The sequence below is a fragment of the Ochotona princeps genome, chromosome 14, assembly GCF_030435755.1.
Source record: "Ochotona princeps isolate mOchPri1 chromosome 14, mOchPri1.hap1, whole genome shotgun sequence".
Classification (NCBI taxonomy): Eukaryota; Metazoa; Chordata; class Mammalia; order Lagomorpha; family Ochotonidae; genus Ochotona; species Ochotona princeps.
In genome coordinates, this window is record NC_080845.1 from 51,858,590 (window position 1) to 51,879,599 (window position 21,010).

At 35.6% G+C, this 21,010-nt stretch overlaps 1 protein-coding gene across 1 annotated transcript in view; it reads left to right on the top strand.

Annotated features, from left to right (window-relative positions):
- The window catches only part of PTPRD (protein tyrosine phosphatase receptor type D), a 1,483,320-nt gene that overhangs the window by 644,733 nt on the left and 817,577 nt on the right, over window positions 1-21,010 (top strand). Inside the window, exon 6 of the mRNA XM_058672196.1 lies at window positions 13,953-14,005. The gene's annotated coding sequence lies outside the window, so the exon portion shown is untranslated. The remainder of the gene's footprint in view (window positions 1-13,952; window positions 14,006-21,010) is intronic.

The window sequence follows — 21,010 nt, forward strand, 5'->3', positions numbered from 1 at the left end:
AGGCATAGCCAATGATGATGAAATTTTATGATCAACTGTTTCTGGAACTGCTTCTAGGTAATTATTCTGTATTTCCCTTGATAGTGTATAGTTCTTTTGATTTCCAAGTATTATAAACAATGACGTAACATTAAGAAATTGTCATGATGTGCACATGTTTTCTTCTCTTTTGCTTTTAAGAGATAGTGCTGACTGAGGAAAACTGCTAATTTCTGGCCAAAAGTAATGATATTCTATATAGAGCATGGTGGTTACTGCATTCAGATGAAAAGCTTCAAGTCATATAATTTATTGAGTACCACAAAATCAAGATTTTAATGAAAAATAACAGAATTTCAAAGGTTTATATTATTGAGATACATACTGAACCACAGAGGAGCATGGTTCTTACATTCTCCAAGAAGTATATCTTACCTGGGAGTATTAGTAATAGATTGCACTGAATGAAAGTGTGTATTGATAATGGGCTCTCACCCAAAGCATTGCCCATCTTTCAACAGATCAGTTCTATACTCTATGGACAGAATGTTCTAACTAACTTTGTACAAATAGGGTATAAATGAAACACTCTCGATGAATTATTTAAATAATGTAAAATTTAAGTACACAGGAAGTTATCTTGCTTTAACCCAGATTTATGCTAAAATGATGATGGTTTTCAGTGATATTATTATGTCAGCCTAATGATATTTATTTAAAATATATTTTAAAGGTCGGTATAAAAATTCATATTAGATGTCTACACACTTATGCATATATTCATATAAGCAGTTACTATATTATGTAACTGTTGGCCCTTGATAATATCACTTATCTAACTTACTAGAATAAGAAAATTAATACAAAAAAAGCTGATTGATTAATTAAGGATACAAATGTTTTGTATAATAGGAAATCAAAGTGTTTCCTACCCCTGTATAATGCTGGGAAATGCAACATAAATTCTTTCTGAACGACTGCTTGCTATCACTTGGGTCAAAGCAGCACGCTTAATCAGGGAAATCAAACCCATGGAACTCAGAACAGGAACTGCTCATCTCTTGCATGTCCTAACACAATATTCTTCCCTATCTCCACTTGATAGGGCAATATACAAACATTTGTATACGTTTACAAAACCAGAAGAGATTGCATTTTTAACGTCCTTCTTTTAAGTAGACTTCAGATGACATAATTATCATTTACCTGCATTAATTTTCCCCCTCGATGTGATGTTTAAAGATTGTATGTGACCTTGAAAAAAGCAATATTCATGACTTCAATCCATTACTGCAAATATCAGTTATATTTATCAGGTTGTGGATTTTAGTGCAATGTAATTTAACGTAAAAATAAAAACAAGCTGGTCACTCATTATTTATTTAGATCTAATGGAAGGTTTTTATGTGGAATTTTATAGTCGGGTCATGTGCCTTTAAATAGACAGGCAAAACGGTGAAATGGAACATTCTGTTGACAGGTAAATGTGAATCAATCTGGTTTCATTCAAAAGAAAATAATCAAGCTCTTTTCAAATCATATAAAATGTAAAATGATTGCGTGTGGCGGAGGAGGGGGCCTTATCAGGCTCCCTTCTCAGGGAAATGATCGCCGTTTTCTAGCTGGAGGAACAGACGCTAGGGTTTATCTTGCGACTCCTCTGCCGCCTCCGCTGTTAATGAACAGTTGATTTTCTGTAGCTGCTCTGCTTCCCTCCTCCCGTATAAATTAGTTTCCCCAAATCTACATCTAGCCTTCATTCTCTTATCAGTCAGGGAAGAAAAGATGATTATTTCATTATTGGCTTAAAGAGTCTTTCATCTTAAGCAGCGTGCCTCTGGTTTCGGGCAGACATTTCACAGTCTTTCTATTTGTTTTATTTTGTGTCTCATCTTAATCAAAGCCCCCTGAGACGGCATCTTTTGTAGGAACCAACAAGAATAAAGAGACATTATAGATTGTTACTTTCACAGAAAATGCTCTATTCATTAGGAATTCCCAGTGGAACTGAAATGGGGTTGAATTCAAATATGTAGAAACAATTGGAATCACATATAAAGACCCTTTTCATAACTAAGACACCTGCCTTTCAAGTCACTTCTTAGCTTAGTGTCCTTCTTTTGAGGTTCAGGTTTTACTGTATTGTCACAAGATAGCTAAGTGGAAGATATTTTTCAGTACCTTAGTTAATTTTTCCACTTTGTAATTTTTTTTACATGCCTCCTTTTTCATCTTTATCATATGAAGTTTAACATTAACTCTGATTTACTGAGTAGGCACTGCCCTGGATCCCTGAAATTGAACAACTATAGAAAAAGTGTAGGTGTCATGCCCTCATTTTTAAAATTCAGATGATTCAAAAAGAGTTTCAAAGTCCCAGTCTCACACTGTCCCTGCACTCCTTTGATCATATTTTGATAAATTTTTCAGAGGCTCTACTAGAACTGGGTTAGCTATTTAAGTAAAAGACTGCTTATGTTGAGGCAACATCAAAATAGTCTAATAAAAAAACTGTGCTTCTCCTTAATGTGCTAGTCAAGGTTTCTGTCATCTGCAACAACAACAAAAAAAATCAAAGATATTCAAAATATCTAACTTCCCAGTAACCCCAAAGCCAGCTTCCAAGAAATATTTAATTATATCTTACTTTCATATAAAAGTTAACTCTCACGTATGGGATCCTCCAAACATTTATAGAAAATATGCTCTCCTAATTGCATTTCCCACAAACTTTTTCAAGTTTTCTAGTTTGCATCTTTTAAATAATTACGTGAGCCACACAACTAAAGTATGAATTGGATTCTTACTGGATCTAGGTGTATATATTAAAAAATATAATATAGCCACATTATGTTTCTGCAACAAATAAATAAAACATTGCTTTAGAACAATGTGGTCATGATTGGGCATCCAGTATGTTACAGCTGTTTACCCCTTAGGCACAGTACACTTAAGTAGGGAAGTACTTAGACATTACATTAGTTACTGCTGCGTAGCAAGTCATCCCAAAACCTAACAGCTTGAATCCATAACCATCTTCATCTCAGGTTCATTAATCAACATTGCTTAGCTAGGTATCTTCAGCTCCATATCTCTCACAAGATTGTAATCAATGCATCAGCTATGTTAGTGTCATTTAAGGGCCGAATACTAAGAGGATCACTTCACATCTGCTACCATGGCTTTCGTGATGCCTCACAAGGTCTGCTGAGTGTTTCTAGACCTTGCCATACAGACCTGGCATAGTAGTAGTCAAGAAATGGCAGCCAACTATCACCATATGTAAATACTGACATGTAGTGACACCAGTCACTACTAATTTGAGCTAACAAGCAATATTCTGTCGCATTTGAAGCATCATTTTGTTGGAAATAAGTCAAAAAAATCCAGCCCACATTAAAAGGGAGTCAGTTACACAAGCTTTGGAATTCCAGGAAATAGTAATCTTTCAGATTCATGTTAAAAACTGTTTATTAAAATCTCTCCTTTACCAACTTTCCTGCAATGGAAAGCCCTCCTAATTATAATGTAGGCTCTCCCTCTTCCACAGTCCTCAAAGATTCATTCTTCCATGATTTGCTAGAGGTGCTACATTATAAGCCAGTAGCAACTCCAGACTTGGTGACTTAAAATGACATAGTTTGATGTCTTAATTATATTACATGTGCATTGTGACTTGATAAAGGATTCTTCTCAAGTTGTCCCCAGTCACGTAGTTTCCCACATTACTGCATCTAGAGAGAAGGAAAAACTAATTGACTGTTGGGATCCAATGGGCTTCTGCATGAAAATGATGTGTGTTGCTTTTGGTAAAATCATATGACCGTATGACTTTGAAGGACACAGGAAGTTTACTACATTTTCCAGACTCAACTGGATCATAGGTTATAACTCTTCCCTCTTCGAGCCCAATCCTTCATTCCCACTCTTGTAATTCACTACCCTAACCTACATTTTCAAAGCAAATGTGCCCACCACGTGATGACAAAGATGTTATACAGCAGGAGCACTCATATATTTCAGGGAAGTACCAATGTGGCAACCATGTTAGAAAACAAATGGACATTATGTACTAAAGATGAACATTTGCATACTAGATGATCCAATAATTCGACTTTTATTATATATAATCCACTTACTAAAAGAAATATTTATAAGGATATATATTACAACATTAATTGTTCTTTTTTTAAATAAGGTTTCATTTTATTTTTATCTGAAAGACAAAGTTAAAGAGAGGAGACACAGAGAGAGAAAGATCTTTCATCCATTACTTCACTCCCCAAGTGGCCACAAGTGTTGGAGCTGGGCTGATCTGAAGCCAAGAGACAGAATATTCTTCTGGATCTGTCACATGGAAGCAGTGGCCCAAAAACTTGAACCAACATCTGCTGCTTTTGCAAGCCATAAGCAGGGAGCTTGATAGGAAATGTAGTGGCTAGAACATGACCTGGTGCCCATACTGCATGCCAGCATCAGAGGTGGAAGCTTAGCCCACTATACTATAACATTAACTCTTAACTGTTACTATTCTAGGTTCTAAAGATCCAATTTCCATCACCAACTGATTGGATACATAAAGTATAGCACATTCAGATGACATTTGACCATCATAACATGAATATTAGAACATCAATAATGTGATGAAAGAAACTAGGCATGTAGTAACATGTAATATATGATTATATTGGCATAATGTTCAGAATAACTCTAAATCATAGTTAGATATCAAAATAGCATTATTTTCCTTGGGAGGGGAGCAGTAGTACTTGGAAGCAATGTGAGATTTGTGTGTGAGAAATGGTCTGTAGAGTCACATGGTGCAGATAGAGTTCTGGTTATTTCTGTGTGTTTTAGTTTGTAAAATTTATTGTTTACATACTTTTTATAAGGTCATTATGCTTTCATATTTTTTTAATAGAAGTCACGTTTAACTTGCTGAGGAGAGAGCTAACGCTTCCAAGATTTCCTGCTTATTGTTTTAATGGATCCACGTAAAAACACACACACACACAAAGGGAGCAGAGACAAAACAAATTCTTTCCCTCTTTAGTAAGGGTTTTAGTGATATAAGTCACAATTTATATCACAATTTGTATAATCTACATAATGTGTTATAAAAACATTTTACTCCAGCAATTTTCATTATGTGGCATTTTTCTCCTTGAAATCTCATATTTAAAATACAATATTGGTGCCAGAGTTTGGTGCAATGGATTGAACTGCCATCCGAAATACCAGCATCCTATATGAACACAGATTCACACACCAGCTGTTCTGCTTTTGATCCAGCTTCCTGGTGTTGATGGGGAAAGCAGAGGAAGCTATCCCAAGTGTTAGAGCCCCTGCCACTCATGGGAGATACCCAGATGGAATTTCTGGCTCCTGGCTTTGGCCTGGCCCAGTGCTGACTGTTGTGAACATCTGGGTCAATGGACCAGTGGATGGAGTATCTCTCTGCATGTCCCTCCTATCTCTATAACTCTGCCACATCCAAATGAAAGTGAATAAATCCTTTAAACGTTTAAAAATAAAGTATATTGGTACTGAATAAGTTGGTTGCCATGTGTACTGAGGTAGCATTTGCTGTTGAGGTAATTATTATTCAGTTAACAAACTGTCGGATCACTGAGTCCCACAAGTAACATATAATGACATTACACCAAAGTTATGGAAGAGAGAAAGAGAAAAAGAGAAGAAGGATGGAGGGACAGAAGAAAAGGCAGGAGGAGAGGAAGATATATTATTTGGGAAGCCTAACATCACTGAAAAAGCAAGGTTTAAAAATATGCCCTATAATTCGTCTATTATAGGCTTCTACTATGGAATCTGTAGTTGCAATAAGGACTTGATCATTTTGCAACACAGATCCTTTATGTATTTAATTTTTTTTCCAGAAAGCTTGTTTTCCTGTTGCTTACTATAATGCAAAGGATTGACTGTCTTTGAACTTGACTCAGTAGAAAATTTAGGGACAATGACTAAAGAAAAATATGTGCAAATAATTCTAAACCAGAGAGAAAGCTTCCTAATAAAATCTCTTTAATATGTAATTTGAAGCTACTTTTATAAAGGTCACAATTGCTTGTGCTAATGTAGAACCTGTTTTAAAATTACATGCTATTTCAATGATCATGGTATTTTTCTATTTTAAAATAGAGTGAGCATCAGAAATAAAATTCACAAGAAGCAAATATTTTTTGAAGTAGATAGAAAAAAAAGGAGAAATCACACTACAACATATAAATTCAGACATTCTGTTGAAATACTTTACTCAGGTATGGATTTTTCAAATCATTTAATTTAATAGAATCACAGTAAAGTTTAGTTTTTCAGATTATAACAGAAGGGGATACTGCCCAGCAAAAGTCAGAGTATATTCACCAAATCTGACTTTTTTTCCATGTCACAGTTTGGAAAATTTGATTCTCATTGACTCCATTAAAGACACTGCTTCTGAGATTTTTTTTTAACTTGGAAAAGTGGGAAAAGACCAGATTTAAGGCAAAAGTAAATTAACATTTTAAAAACTTCTCTAGCAGGACTAGTGCCCTGGCACATGATATTAAGCTGTGGCCTTCAGCACCCACATGTCATATAGGCGTCAGTTCAAGACCTGGCCACTCTTCCTCCCATCCAGCTCCCTGGTAGTGCATTTGGAAAAACAGGTCACAGGTACCCACATGAGAGACCTGGAAGAAGTTCCTGGATCCTGGTTTGGGTTTGGCCTAGCATAATCACATAATCATTCAGTCCATATTTTTTCTCGTCTCGTCTCTTCTCTTTCTCTCTCTCTCTCTCTTTCTCTCTCTCTCTCTCTCTCTCCTCTCCCCTTAAAATATATAAATGAAACTGTTCTACAAATTGTCCCATGCAAAGCAGCCTTTGTGGCAGAGAGTTCAGGATACCAGTATCACAAATCAAATGCCTAGGTTCAAGTCAAGCCTCTACTTCTAATTCCATTTCTAATTCACCTGGGACAAGGCCAATGATGACCAAAGTCCTGAGTCCCTGTAGCCCACATGCAGGACCTAAATAGAACTGCTGGCTCCTGGCTTCAGTCAGGTTAGTTGCCGCTGTTGTGGATATTTGGGGACTGAACCAGTAGGCACATATATTTTTCCCTCACTATCTCTCTCATTCTCTGTCTCTCTATTTATATTTATATTTGTACTTATATTTATCTCTCTCCCAACCTTTAGTCTATCAATTACTCTTTCTCTGACAATATGATTTCAAATTAAAATCATCTTGAAAGAAAAACCTTTCCATGCACAAATGTAAATACAGTAAGCAACTGTATTTTACAGCTGGCCAGTTAGAACTGACTGTGGACAGATATACCTTTATACCTCAACTCCTCAAGTTTTAAGTCACTACACAGAAACTTTGCAGAAAGCAGAGAAATGAAAGAACACTTCACTGAAATAATTGTCTTCTGTTTTCATTCTGTCATCCGCAATGGGCATGATCTATGAACTGGAGTATTTTAGTTGTGCTAAATCAGCTGCCGAAAATCCACTTCCTTCTGTTTATGAGAGTTTATGGTCTATGTTTTTCTCAGTGTCCAGAAAAGATAATAAAACTTGGACTTCCTAATAATTTCCAAATTTAGTCACAATGTAAAATTTAGTCAGAGATGACTTACAAAGCATTGATTATTTGTTTCTGGTTGCTAATAAATGTTTCTACTGCCTCTATAACAGAAGTTATTAGACTGATATATGTACTCTGAGAAAGTGTAGCTTTTAAAAAAGTGTTCTCACAAAAGAACATGGAATAGTATGCCTTAAAAGCTGGGAAGAGTAGCACAGATACTTGGCTTTAGTTAACACACACCAAAAATTAATTATAATGCAGGTATAAGCTCTAATTTCCTTAGCAGCGTTCTGTAATGTGCTAGAGTAAAGGAGCTCCAAGTTCCCAATACAAGGACGTGACCCACATGTAAGGACTTGTGAAACTTAAGTACTCTAATTTAAAAATTACACATTATGTACATGTATCAAAACCATCCCACTGTACCTGTATCCCAACATAGGCAGAGCTAACATCTGCCAATTAAAATGTTTTGAAGAAACACAGCCTTTGTGATGGTCTAAAGAGCAGAAAAATTGTCTCGAAAGTCTATGAATGGACCCAGCAATGTGGTTCAATGGCTAAATCCTTGTCCTTATAGGCTAAATCCTTGGCTAAATCCTTGTCCAGGATCCCAGTCTGTGTCCTGGTTGTTCCATTTCCCTGCCAGCTCCCTGCTTGTGGCTTGGGAAAGCAGTAGAGGCTGGACTAAAATATTGGGACCCTATACACAAATAGACCAGGAAGAAGCTCCTGGCTTCTGACTTCATTTGGACTCTGCTCAGCTCTGGCCACTGAGGCCAACTGGGAAGCAAAACAGCTAGTGGAAGCTCTTTCTCTCTGTCTTCTCCTTCTCTATATATATCTGCCTTTCCTATGAAAATAAATAAATCTTTAAAAAAATAAAAAAATTGTAAGAATCCAATGTGTGTTTGCCTGCTAACTAATGAAACATTTTATTGAGGTCTATACATATGCATGTATAAACATTGATGTGAGTGAGCTATGAATTTATGAAAACTTCAGAAAATTTAACTTAAAGGTACCTTTCAGTAATAATTTAAGTGATGAAACAAGAGTTTGAACAACTTTATACTTTAGGTTAAAATGCAGCTATGACCTGGCAACAAAGGCTTTTTCATTTACTAGAGAGGTAGTTAGGAGCTTTGACCACTTCCTCTCTGTTTCCACACCTAGATAGAGTTAGAAGTAAAGAAAGTATTCCAGAAAGTTACATTGTACCAAATAAGAGTAAGTGGATGACAGTAAAGAGACAGATGAGTGGCTTTTATGAGGAGTTCTGTTGGAAATGGCTTCAAACAGGTGATTGTCCAGCAGGAAAGAGTGGATATGGTATTTTTGACAGTAGGCACAAGGAGGAAGAAATGTACTGGTAGTATGTATGTGAAGGTACACTGACTAAGACCTGATATTGCTTGTCAGATACCTGTATTTTTGTCTAGACTTCAAAAGCAATTTCATTGTAATATGTGAAGAGCACAAGGTCTTGGGTTCTGTGATTGGTTATTGTTTTGAAAAGGAAAGAAAATTACCTTTCATTTTCTCTCCATTGGCATTAAATCCCCGGTGGAGGTTTGAAGGACATTCCAAATTACGCAACTGCGACCGAGATTTTAAGGCCTCTCCTTTTGACTGGGGCTGTCAATACCCCACAAAAAGACGGCAAATAGAAGCCAACAAAAACAGTTTTGCAGAGAGACTTCCATGTTTCCACTTGCTTTGAGTCTCAGGCAAAATCAGACTTTATCTTTAAAGGCATTTTCCAAAAATATATTTTGAAACCTATGTCTTAGGAAGCCTTGCATTTATCAAAAAAGGAATAATTGTATTGACAGTAATATTACCTATATAATTTTAGTATTTTTGCATGAAAGTCTGTTATTTTTTTAAAGATGGACACCATGTATCATTCACTGTTGCCAGGGTCTGAGCTAATATCTTCTATTAGTCAAAACCAGGGTGGTATTATAGTTTACATTCTAATGTAGAATATTAAACAAATCAAATAATCTTAGTGTGGAAATGTTTAAATTCAATTACCCAACTCAATGTTTAAATACCTTAAAAAACTAATATTTAGTTATTGTTTCCATAAACATCCAGTAGGTGCTCCTAGTGAGAATGAGTTGATGCATGGTCATCCACAGAAAGCTCTAGTGTGACTGCATCTGTGTACTGGGCATGAGTGCTGATCCAGGAAGCTGTGGCTAGGGGATATGTTCTTCCAGTCATGTGTCTGTCCTGCTCTGTGTGCACTGGGACTCACCATAAGAAAAGCGGACATAGAAGGGAAGAAGTCAATTATGAGATGATGTTAAGACAATCTCTCGTAAGAACACAGTCACACTGTTACATCTCAGTGGAAACAGTTCTCTGACTCTATAGCAGGAGGAATGGGGCAACGTTTTGGTTAACAATAAGCCTATTTCTGTGACTAGGAGAGTGTAGTAATAAGAGTTTGGGGTCTAGGACATTCACCTAGTTGGAATTTGCAGTGTAAGAAATGTGCAGGTAAGCGTTTTGCATGACATGACATTTTCCCGGAGCTTTGAAGGAGGAGTAAAAGTTTAACATGTTCAAAAGCTTCAGAAGCAAGTGCTCTACACTGAAATAGATGTTCTAAAAACAAAATAAGAAAAAAAGAATTATGGTTGATTTTAAGTTCATAAAATTATTTTGTTGGGGAATTGAAATAATGTGCCTTTTGCTTCAAGGATTTGATCTTTCTAAATTAATAATGGGATTTTTTCACATAAAAGTTATGATTATCAAGTTTGGGATTATTTCATGTTTATTAATATCAGGATGAGTAGAAATGGGACATGATTTGCATTGAATTGGTTGCCTAGAACTCAGGGGTGGGGATTTTTTGCTGTTGCTGTTGTTTGGACAAAATCCATTTGGATATTTAGCCATACAAAATTATCAATTTAAAAATTACCTGCTATGGATTTCTTGAACTTTGAGTGCCACCTGCAGTTGCCTTGGCAGCACTAGACCAAACGAATTCATGAGTAATATGGCTTACCAGCTTGATGATCCTGACTCCTGAAAGTGATCCCCTTGGAGAATCAAGATGGCTGAATAGGGTATGAATACATTTAAACTGATTGAGAATCGTTAGCCAGGGTCAAGCAGAGGGGGCACATTCCAGAAAACAGCAGAGGACCGGCTGAAGGCAGAGCAGCACCTGGAGACTGGTGGACACTGGAAAGCAAAGGAGACAATGCTGTGTGGCATTGCAGTGACTGTAGGGTCAGTCAGTGAGTGGTGATCTGAATTCCTCCAACAGATGGAACTCCACCAACAGCCTGGTGGGAAGAAGAGTTGAACAGGATCTCAACAGGTGAACCCAGGCTAAGAACTTCCTATCCTGCTGATTTATATGATTTGACCAGAAGCAGACACAGAACAGCGGATCCTAAACAAGCTCTGCAGAAACAGGGTGGATTTTTCAGTCCAGAACCCTGCTAGTGCCACAATGGGTGCCATTTTGTGTCAGGAAGCAAAGTTTTGGGATGTAACTGTGCATGTACTAAGCTGGGAGCAAACATATTTCTGGCTCAGTGCATTGAACCCACCTGGCATCCTACAGGTTCTACCCAAAATTGGTGTTCATAGCCCCCAGACCTGACACTAGAAGGATTCCACCAGTGGCACATCAGGCACCATTTCGTACAGTGTGGCAAAGGCTGAGATTGGAGAGATAATAGCTTTGCATGCACTGAGCTAGGAGTAAACTACCTTGCAGCTCAGTGCATTGTACTGCTTCCACAGGGAAAATAATATTGGCTTTAGCATCCTATAGGTCAAAATAGGTCCAGGTGGGCCTCAGAAATGACAGCCAGCCCAAGTTCCAGCAAGATCAGCACCACTCACAACCTAGTTAGTCAGGACATTTTGTGTCTCGCTAACTCTAGGAACAGCTTAGACAGAAAGTGGGAGAAAAGTTGTACAGACAGTGGTGCAACCTCACACAGGATCACAGAAGGTGGAGAGTGGCAAGCCAAGAGCTGGGGCTACAGAGACCTTGGTGGAAGCCTAGCACAAGAGCCCAGAACTGATCTCACTTGTGGGAGACTGCAAGCAAAGAAACGTGCCAACCACAATAAGTAAAACCAAATTGTAGCCCTGTGGGTAATACAGCTGAGAAATCTGCCCTAAGGAGAAGAATATTGCTAACCAGACATATAAGGACCAAGAGCAAAAGAAGAGACAGAGGCACAATGAATATTAATGAAGACTCCCCTGCAAAGGAGCATAAGTCTTTGCCAAATTCAGAGTTAACTGAAGAATACATCAAGGAAAAGGGGGATACAGAATTCAGAAACTCACTATAAAGCTTATCAACAATGAAAAAAACATGGAGGAATTTAAGGAATATGTCACACAGCACGGAGCAACACTAAAACAAATCAAGCTGTTATTGGAAATGAAGGATGCAATAGAGCAAATTAAAAATTCCATGTAAAGTCTCCATAATAGAATGAAGGAGATAGAAGAAAGAATCTCAGAATTGGAAGATATTTCTTGTCACAATGGGGAAGCAATCAAAAAGCTAGAAGTATAGGTGGGTCAAAGAAAAAAAGTATTCAAGAATTAAGAGATACTATTAAAAGGCCAAATATAAGAGTTATGGGTGTTGATATGGTACAGAAAGAGAAGCTGGACTTAAAAATGTATTTAGTGAAATAATAAAGGAAAAGTTCCCTAATCTGTAGAAAAAATTAAGAAACAACATCTAGGAGGGACACAGAACTCCCAGCAGGCTTGACCAAAAGTGATCATCACCACAACACATGATAATCAAACTCTCTTCAATTGAACATAAGGAAAAGACCTTTACATATGCATGTGAATGAAATCAATTTACATATAGAGGAATGGAAATTAAATTCATGGCTGATCTCTCACAGGAAACTCTACAGGCCAGAAGAGAAGGACATAGTCCAGATTCTAAAAGGAAAAAAAAAAATCAGCCCAGGACAACATACTTAGCGAAGCTTTCCATTGTATTTGAAAAAGAAATAAAATTCTTCCACCATTAAGAAAAGCTCAAAGAATAAACCTCTTCCAAACCTGCCCTACAAATGAAACTTGAAGATGTTCTTTTGACAGAGAAAAAGGAATAGCACTCACCAAACCAAAGTCAAATGTGAAGAACATCCCAGTAAAATAACAACAGAAGACTAAATCAAACCATGAACAACCCATTGCAGTAATGACAGGACCAAGTAATACCTATTTATATTAATCCTGAATGTAAATGGCTTAAATTCGTCCATTAAACATCATAGATTAGTAGACTGGATTAAAAACACAAAACCCATCTACGTGTTTCCTACAGGAGACACATCTCACCAACAAAGATCAGTACAAAGTTTATGTCATGGATTTTGATGTTTTTTATTTTATTTTTATTTCTTCAAAAGTCTTTTTCTCAGACTAAATTCTTCACTGACTCATAGATCATATAGTAGCATCATTTTCTTCGAGAAGTTCCTTGGTTTTTTTCATGTCTTCAGTGACGCATTAGTCATTTAATAGCACGTTATTAAACTTCATTGCACAGCACATTTCTGTTCTTCCTGTTGTTGATTTTGTTTTGTGGCTTTTCATTTACAGGGATGTATAGTAACTGTGTAATGCAGACTATCATATTCAGACATGAGGATACAATGCAGTATGCATCTCTACCTCCAGACCAAAAATGGACTCCCAATAAAACTGTTAGATATATGTGGACAAGAGGATGCTTAACTCAGCCAATGTCCATGCCCATAATAATGGACTTATGACTATTTGTGATGAACTATACTATTGCAATAATATAAGGGAAATCAGTGGTGGGGAGGAAATTTGGTGAACAGTACGTGAAATCCCAGAGCATATTAAACCGTATCGTAAAGTAATCATAATAAAAATGGGAAAAAAGTGATCCCCTTAACAACCTTAGGTGCTCAGATACAGACGAACAAAAAGTAAAGTGCATATTATGTCTATCTCACAATATATCATGTAGTTTTAGAAAGCAACAAACCAGAACAACTAGTTCATTTGATAAAAAAAGATGATGTGTAAGAAAGTAGTTTAGCCATTTTATGCTAAATATGACAATCTAACATTTTAAGAAATAATCAATTCTTACTGCTTTGTAGCCTGCGGTCAAAAGAGATTTTCATCTGGACATTTGGCAACTCACTATTTCAATAAACATTTGCATTTTATAAAACTAGCACCAGCTTTTCATTAACACTCCTAATTTCTCTGTCTCAATACCTCCTAAATATCCCATAAAATATGATGGTGTCTTAAAGCTACTTTAAGGTTTGAAATATTTTACAGTAATTGTTGGTTTATGTCTTTCTAATTAGGTTTTGGATTTCTTGAGGCCAGGAACTGTCTAAAGACACAGTGACTTACACAGGTAAGTCCATAGTGCCTATTATAAACCTTCTTTTCTTTGTGTCATATTATCTGCTTCAGGACTTGACACGTAGTCGATACTCAACATACATTTGATAGTATTGATAGTTAAATAGAGTAAACAAATATTTCCTTTAATTCACCTAATATGTCTTCTATAAAATATGTTAAATTTGAGTTATTATTAGCTTTGAATTATTATATTTCTTTATAAGCATAATGAATGTACTCCATATAAATATAAACAATGTATTCCAAACCATGGAAAAACAGAAAAACAGAAAAATGGTCTGCTATGGGGAATTTGTCTTTCCAGTTCTGAATCACAGACAATATTAGGCATCACTGTGGGAGAAGCCTAACAATGGGTTAACGCTGTGAATTGGAGCAGCAGAGGTCTCTAGATTTAAGTGTTGAATGAATTTCACTGTTGCTGCATTGAAGTTATCAGTTCTTGGTGGTGGTCTTGCCTACATTCTTTATTTTGGTTCTTTTGAAAGCAACAAAGCTATTTATTAGGAAATAAAATAATTGATTAGGACATAAAATGAGAGGAGAGATTAGCAAATGAATTAGCCAGTTTTTGAAAGTCTAATCTTTGTTAAACAATAGCAGGTTATCATGTACTGCATTCAGTTCTCATTATTTTGTAACTCAGGTTTTTGCTATTAACCTAGTTTTGTTGCCTTGCGTACCCTTTCCCTAATACAAACATCTCATCTATCATAATAGTTTCATTAAATTTCTCTTTCAAGTACATTTTTTTCCTCACTGGTTTCAGCTTAATAGTGTACTTCTTTAAAAAACCAAATAATAATTCTTTGAAGTAATTCCCATATTCTTTCTCCAAAATATTTTATCTCCTTGCTTACTAACTAAATACTATTATCCAGAAAGAATTCTCCGGTGAATTATGAAATAGATCTAAATGACTTTGAATCAATCTTTGTGAACACAAACCTTGGTGATATACTTTACAGAGTTAGAAGTTCCCTTCATGATCAAATATTTTTATGTGCTGAAATTTCATATTCCCAGATTCCATATCTCTACTAAATTCGTTTTAGGGTTGATATTTTCTCATGATTCTAAGAAACAGGAAACTCTGCATGTAGAGAAACTACATAAAAAGCAGTTCAGAAAGCAACGTGCCACTGAAGTCGTGATTAGCAGTAAGCAGAAGGGAAATGGAAATTGTAGTAAATGTATGTCCAGTTCCAAGCCTGTTTTCCTTTTGATTTATCACTGTTTCACTTTCATGTGCTCGGGTTCAGTTTGTGTTTCCATAAGGCTTTGTTGGACATCCCCAGTCAAATCTCCTATATATCTTTGTTCATGACATTCTTATGTTATTAATCATTCTTCTTTATAGTTCAGTGATTGATATGAAACCAGGTCCTATTTTGAGAGTATATTATATTCTATAGTTCTTTGCAAAGAAACAGTTGAGACTTCAATATACTTATTCCCAGAGAATGAATAATGTAAGTGGTATTCTTTTTAGTTCCATTTTTTGTCTCATGTGGTATTAGATGTACTTCAAATACACCTCCATCAGGGACATTGCATCTTCAGGACTAATGAATTCTGTTACATGAAGCAGATTTCATAGATATTAGGCCTAAATTTTCCCTAGATTCTCCACTACTAACTAGCTATTTGACTTTAAACAGTTTTTTCCAAATGTGTGCCAAAGAATTATCATGCATAAAAGGTATATAATAATCTCAATTCTTACATCTGTTGTAGAGATTAAATAAATTCATGTAGGAAGAGCTCTCTGAAACAGTACTTACAGTATAGTATGAGGTATAAAATTGGTCTACAGGTATTATTGTTTTCCTTGGAATTTGGAACCATTGCCAATCTTCCTGTCAAGTTATTCATAATGGTACATTTGAGAGTAAAATAATCAATTCATTTTGGCAGGACACTTCCTAGACACACAAAAAAAGCATTGAATCTTAAGGTTTCCCAGGGCCAGAAATTAAAAAAAACACTAACTGCTTCTATTAAAAAATGGCACAAGTAATAACCTACATCGAATGTTCTTTCCCCATCTTTATTTCCTAAGTGAGAAAAAAAAAAAAAGAAACAAAGTGTCATGACTACCTTTGTCACATTAGAAACGTGCACTTACAAATAGCACTGATTGTTATGAATGCTGTTTGTTGAACACTTAATAACTCCAAAACAAAGTAAGTGTAAGTGGTTTCACAACTTACTCTTCTATCAACCAATTCCAGAAAAATAAATGGTGGTCAAGAAAGTAAAAATCTCTCAAAACTGTTAAATTAGAACAAGAGTTTCAACCTAAACCTTCCTGACTTTCAAAGACCGTGCTTACCACTCAGCTAAAGACAGTGCTCTGACCCAGCACTAAAATTATGCCATTTTACAACTCTGCCATTTCCAAATCATGTACAGTAACATATGTTGTCATACAGTTAGGTGAATACTTTGGAGTGCTGTTTTTTCCTTACTATTTCTCAAATTGTATTCTCCATTTGATTAACAAGACTAGCTCCATAGTGGGTGTTGTTTTAGGGTATTGTGTTAGAAATTCTTTTTCCTTTTTGTAGCGCTTAAATGTACATATGAAACTGTCATATAATGCAATGTAATTAATAAAAAATATATATTAAAAAATAAACTGAGTTCTCAAAAATATCTACATTAATGTTGAATATAACTCTAAACATGTTATAAAAAAGAAGTCTTTTTAACTTTATGCACCTTTAATATGTTAAACAAATCCAGTTTTCATTTTGATATGCATATTGTGCACAAAGAACACTGTACATGTTTCTCATTTACTTTTCATAGCAAATTTCTGAGTTCTTCTGGATCTAAACTTGAATTATCTCCATGTTAAAGTGAGGATTAAAGAAGTCAAGCATCTTTCGCAGACATGCAAGTGATGGTAGTGGTAGAATTTGAAACCATATGAACTCTAAAATTACTGCATTACTGATCATCACTGTGTTTGAGATGATCCAGCTCAGTTTGGGTTCAGAGAATTAGATTCTTTTAATTAGGAGAGTAAGTACCAGACTTTCACTCTCTTGTAAATTCAAGATTGTGGACTTTTCAAAAGGAGTGTCTTTATCATCTATTCATTTCTGTTTTTCCCAAAGTATCTAAAAGAGTCCCTTGATAGCATGAACATGTAAGCAGTGATTTCTTTGGCAAATTGTGTGATATTTAAAAGTAATAATACTATTCTGAAGTTTAAAAGTTTTCAGCATTTGCACTTAGGATTATTGGCCAAGTTTAGGCAATTTGATTAAATGAGCTTTCAAGACATAATCATCAGTGTCACTTTTTCCTGACTGAAACATGCTAAAGCTAGCCAGAAACTGATTAAATGGCAGAATTTGAAAATGTACAAATATGTGGAGAAAACATAGTAATACTGTGGGTTCTATAGCTAACAATTTTTCTTATTTTGGCAAGTGCAAATTAATGTATTATAAATAATAGCATTTGATTATATGCTATGCAAAAGCATGGTTCACTGTAAAGATAAATGCCAATTCCTATAAATGTTTTCATGCAACTAGGAGTAACCTCATGGAATTTGTCAATTCTTACAGCTTCATCAATTAAAAAAGCCAAAAATACTAGGGTTTCTTTACATAATATTAAAAATTGTATGTAAAGGTCTCATTAGTACGATTTTGAAAACACAAACCAAATCTTAACCAAGCCATCCCATTAAATGAGCCTGATTTCAGTTATTTTTAGTAGAGAAGTAATTAACACTACATGGAACAGGGACATATTCAGGTCTCCAATACAGATCTTTGATTACAGTAGCAATGTGACAGTTTCAGGTAAAGGACAAGTTAATCTAATTAAGGAAGGTTAATTGTATATGCAGACTGTGTGACTAAAAGAAAAAAGCTCAGCAGGATATTCTCTGAGCATTTTTGCTTGAGAGAGCTACATTTACTCATTCCAGGGCAGAAACAAAAGTTTTCACATCATATATATAGCTTTCCAAGAAAAGCCTATTAGAATAATTTGCTAAAATTTGATGTAGACCCAGTAATATGTATAATCTAATGGCTCGTATGCAGTTTGATTGTTTTCTTGCTCTAACAATCTGTAATTATGATGATTCTTCACCATGAGTAGACTTAAAATTTTATTCAATGTGATATATGGTTAGAAGTATCGTCTAGCCTATAGCTTCTACATTACAAATTTAGAACTTAAGAAAGTAAATAACCTACCCAAGATCAAAAAGACATTTGGTGTATGTTGTCTGAATGATTTTGTCTTGTCTATTTTTTTTTTGGTTTTTTTTTTTTTTTTTTTGCTTTTCATGATACAATTCCGTATGTTCAGAGATTTTCCCCTTCCACCCTCCCCAGTTACTATCTCTCGCACTAGTCTAAATGATTTTAATCTGCATTTTACTCCACATTATTCTTAATTAAAGAAACTAGAAAGGAAGAGGAAGAATACGGATGGGAAACTAAGAGGAGGGGAGAAGAGGAGAGGGGAGGAGAAATAAAAAAGAGAAAAGGCATGACCAGTGAAAGAGGTCGAGCAGTTCCTCCTTCTGCTCTGTAGCAGACATCCCCATAAAACACCGTTACCCACCCTCCAATGGAAATAATACATGGACGTCTTTGTAGTGCTGTCTCTAATTGTAAGAGATTTCCACAAACTGAAAAACAACTTCCCTGCCTCTGTTTCTTCCCTGAGTCTTTTATTTGCCATACAAAGCATTCATACATCCTTCTGTCATTAATCTCATGACATGGTTTCAGATATTGTGTCATCTGGGGCCTCTTCCCTAGGAGATCAATGGAATTTGTCATGTTTCAGGTAGATGCCTGGGATCGCACAGCAAGCGGTGCCTTAGTGCCATTTTGAATATCCTGGTGGTAAATGGTATCTGATGCCACTATAGATACATAAAAGGCATACTCTTTCTTAAGACTATATTTTTAGATTTTGAAAATTAACTATGCATTTTGTGTGGCTTAAGTTGGTTTTATAAAACAACCAAAGTCCAAAGGTGATTTTTATTACACATTACAGTAAGTAAAGGTCTCTTTTGCTGAATTTTAAACTAATTTTAAAAATATGTTTCAATTTAAAGTCAGGATAGATGTAAGGTTTAATTATTTATTATCAATATCATAATTATCAAAATCATTTTAAATATTTCAGTGGATCAAGGAAACAAGGAATTTTTTTAAAGAATTCATTTAGTTTGAGTTTTTAGTGGCTCAAAATGAAATAAATAATATGAAATCTTCTAAAGTGGCAACATACATTTTTAATAAGTTTTCCTAATTATGAAATATAACAATAAACATAAGGTGTAAATCTTCCATATTAGTTTTGGTCAGTACTCATCAATTCAGTTCTAGAAATAGAAGTTAAAATTAATTAGAATGGAATTTAGGATCTAACACAGTCGTGACTATATTTTCATTATCTAGCCATCTAAAATTGAATTCAAATTACATTGCTGGTTTGTTTTTTTTAAAAAAATTCTTTATATAAAAGGTAGAGTCACAAGAGAAGAGACAAAGTGAGACAGAGACAAAAGATTATCTGTCACCTAGTTTACTCCCCAAATGGCTGAAACAGCTAGAGCCTGGAACAGGGGCCCAAAGACTTGGATCATTTTCCCCTGGTTTCCCAAGCATAAGAGCAGGGAGCTGGATCCAGCGTAGAACAGCTGACATGTGAAGCAACATTCATGTGGATGCTGGAGTTACAGGAATGGCTAAATCCTATGTGCCGCTTTTAAGTCTGACTCAACTTAGTTTATAAATCAAGCTGGAAATCACTAACTACCTTCATATTTCCTGAGAGATGGACAATAGGAAAGAAAAGCGCATAAGATCAGAAAAAGCAGAATGGCTTAAGACAGGGCAGAAACACAGACTTCCAACTTCCTCTGAAAGTGACTTGAACTGAGCAAATCATCTGATCATGATGTTGTAAAATAGATGTACCTGTCTTGTTATAAATCTCTTAAGTTGAATAGATGAAATGAAGTTCAGTTATAGGTGGTGAAATGTAAGAACAGAACAATGAAATTTGCATTCTAAGAACCCATTGAAATATCAAATCTTTGTTTTTCTGTCTCTTTTTCTCCCATAGTGTCTTCTTGAATATTGAATATAGGAATTGTAAAAACTGTCTTTTGTACATTTGATAAACATGCTTCGTATGATCCTATATAATTTATTAACAAGTATTTGAGAGCTACTTGTAATTACTGTGAATGAGGAAGGCCCAAAGAGAATAGTTCACAAACTTGCCTTTGCCCACTTGGCCTGCTATAACAAAATACCTTAGGCTAGATAGTTATTACACAGCAGAAATTAATTTCTGGCAGTTTTAGAAATTGAGACTCCCAAATCAAGACACCTGTAGATGAGGTAGCAGATGAGGGCCTGGCCCCTGGCTCATAGGTTTTGCCTTATTGCTATGTCCTTACCTGATTAAAGGACTAACACAGTTCTTAGACGCTTCTTCTTTAAGAGTGATAGGCAACCAGTGCAACTGCCAGCCGTTTGAGACAGATGTTTATCACTCCAAATGGAATCTGGCTTATAAACACTATTAGTATGAAAAATTTATGCAAGGAAATATTACTAAAATATCGAAGAGAGAGGATTCTTGAAATTTATAAACTTTAGAAGTGAGTAATTGGGGGGAGGATGTGTAAACTACCAATAAAGTAAAAAAAAAAAAAAATCACAGAAGGAAGAGCATTGTTGATTAAGCAACAGGTATGAAGGCCCTGAGGTGGGAACCTGCCCAAACCTGAGGAATAGCAAGAAGGCCAGCATGCTGCAGAGTTGGGCCCAAAGAAGGGTCAGAGAAGTAAAAACCTGCTTTCAGTCTGAGTCTAAGGTTTTCTCATTGAAAAGTTTTGAGCAGAGGCCTACAGTGATTTTTAGCGGATCCCTTAGGCTTGTGATCAGAGTTACAGCCATGACAGATCAACTAGGATGGAGGTCATTGCAAT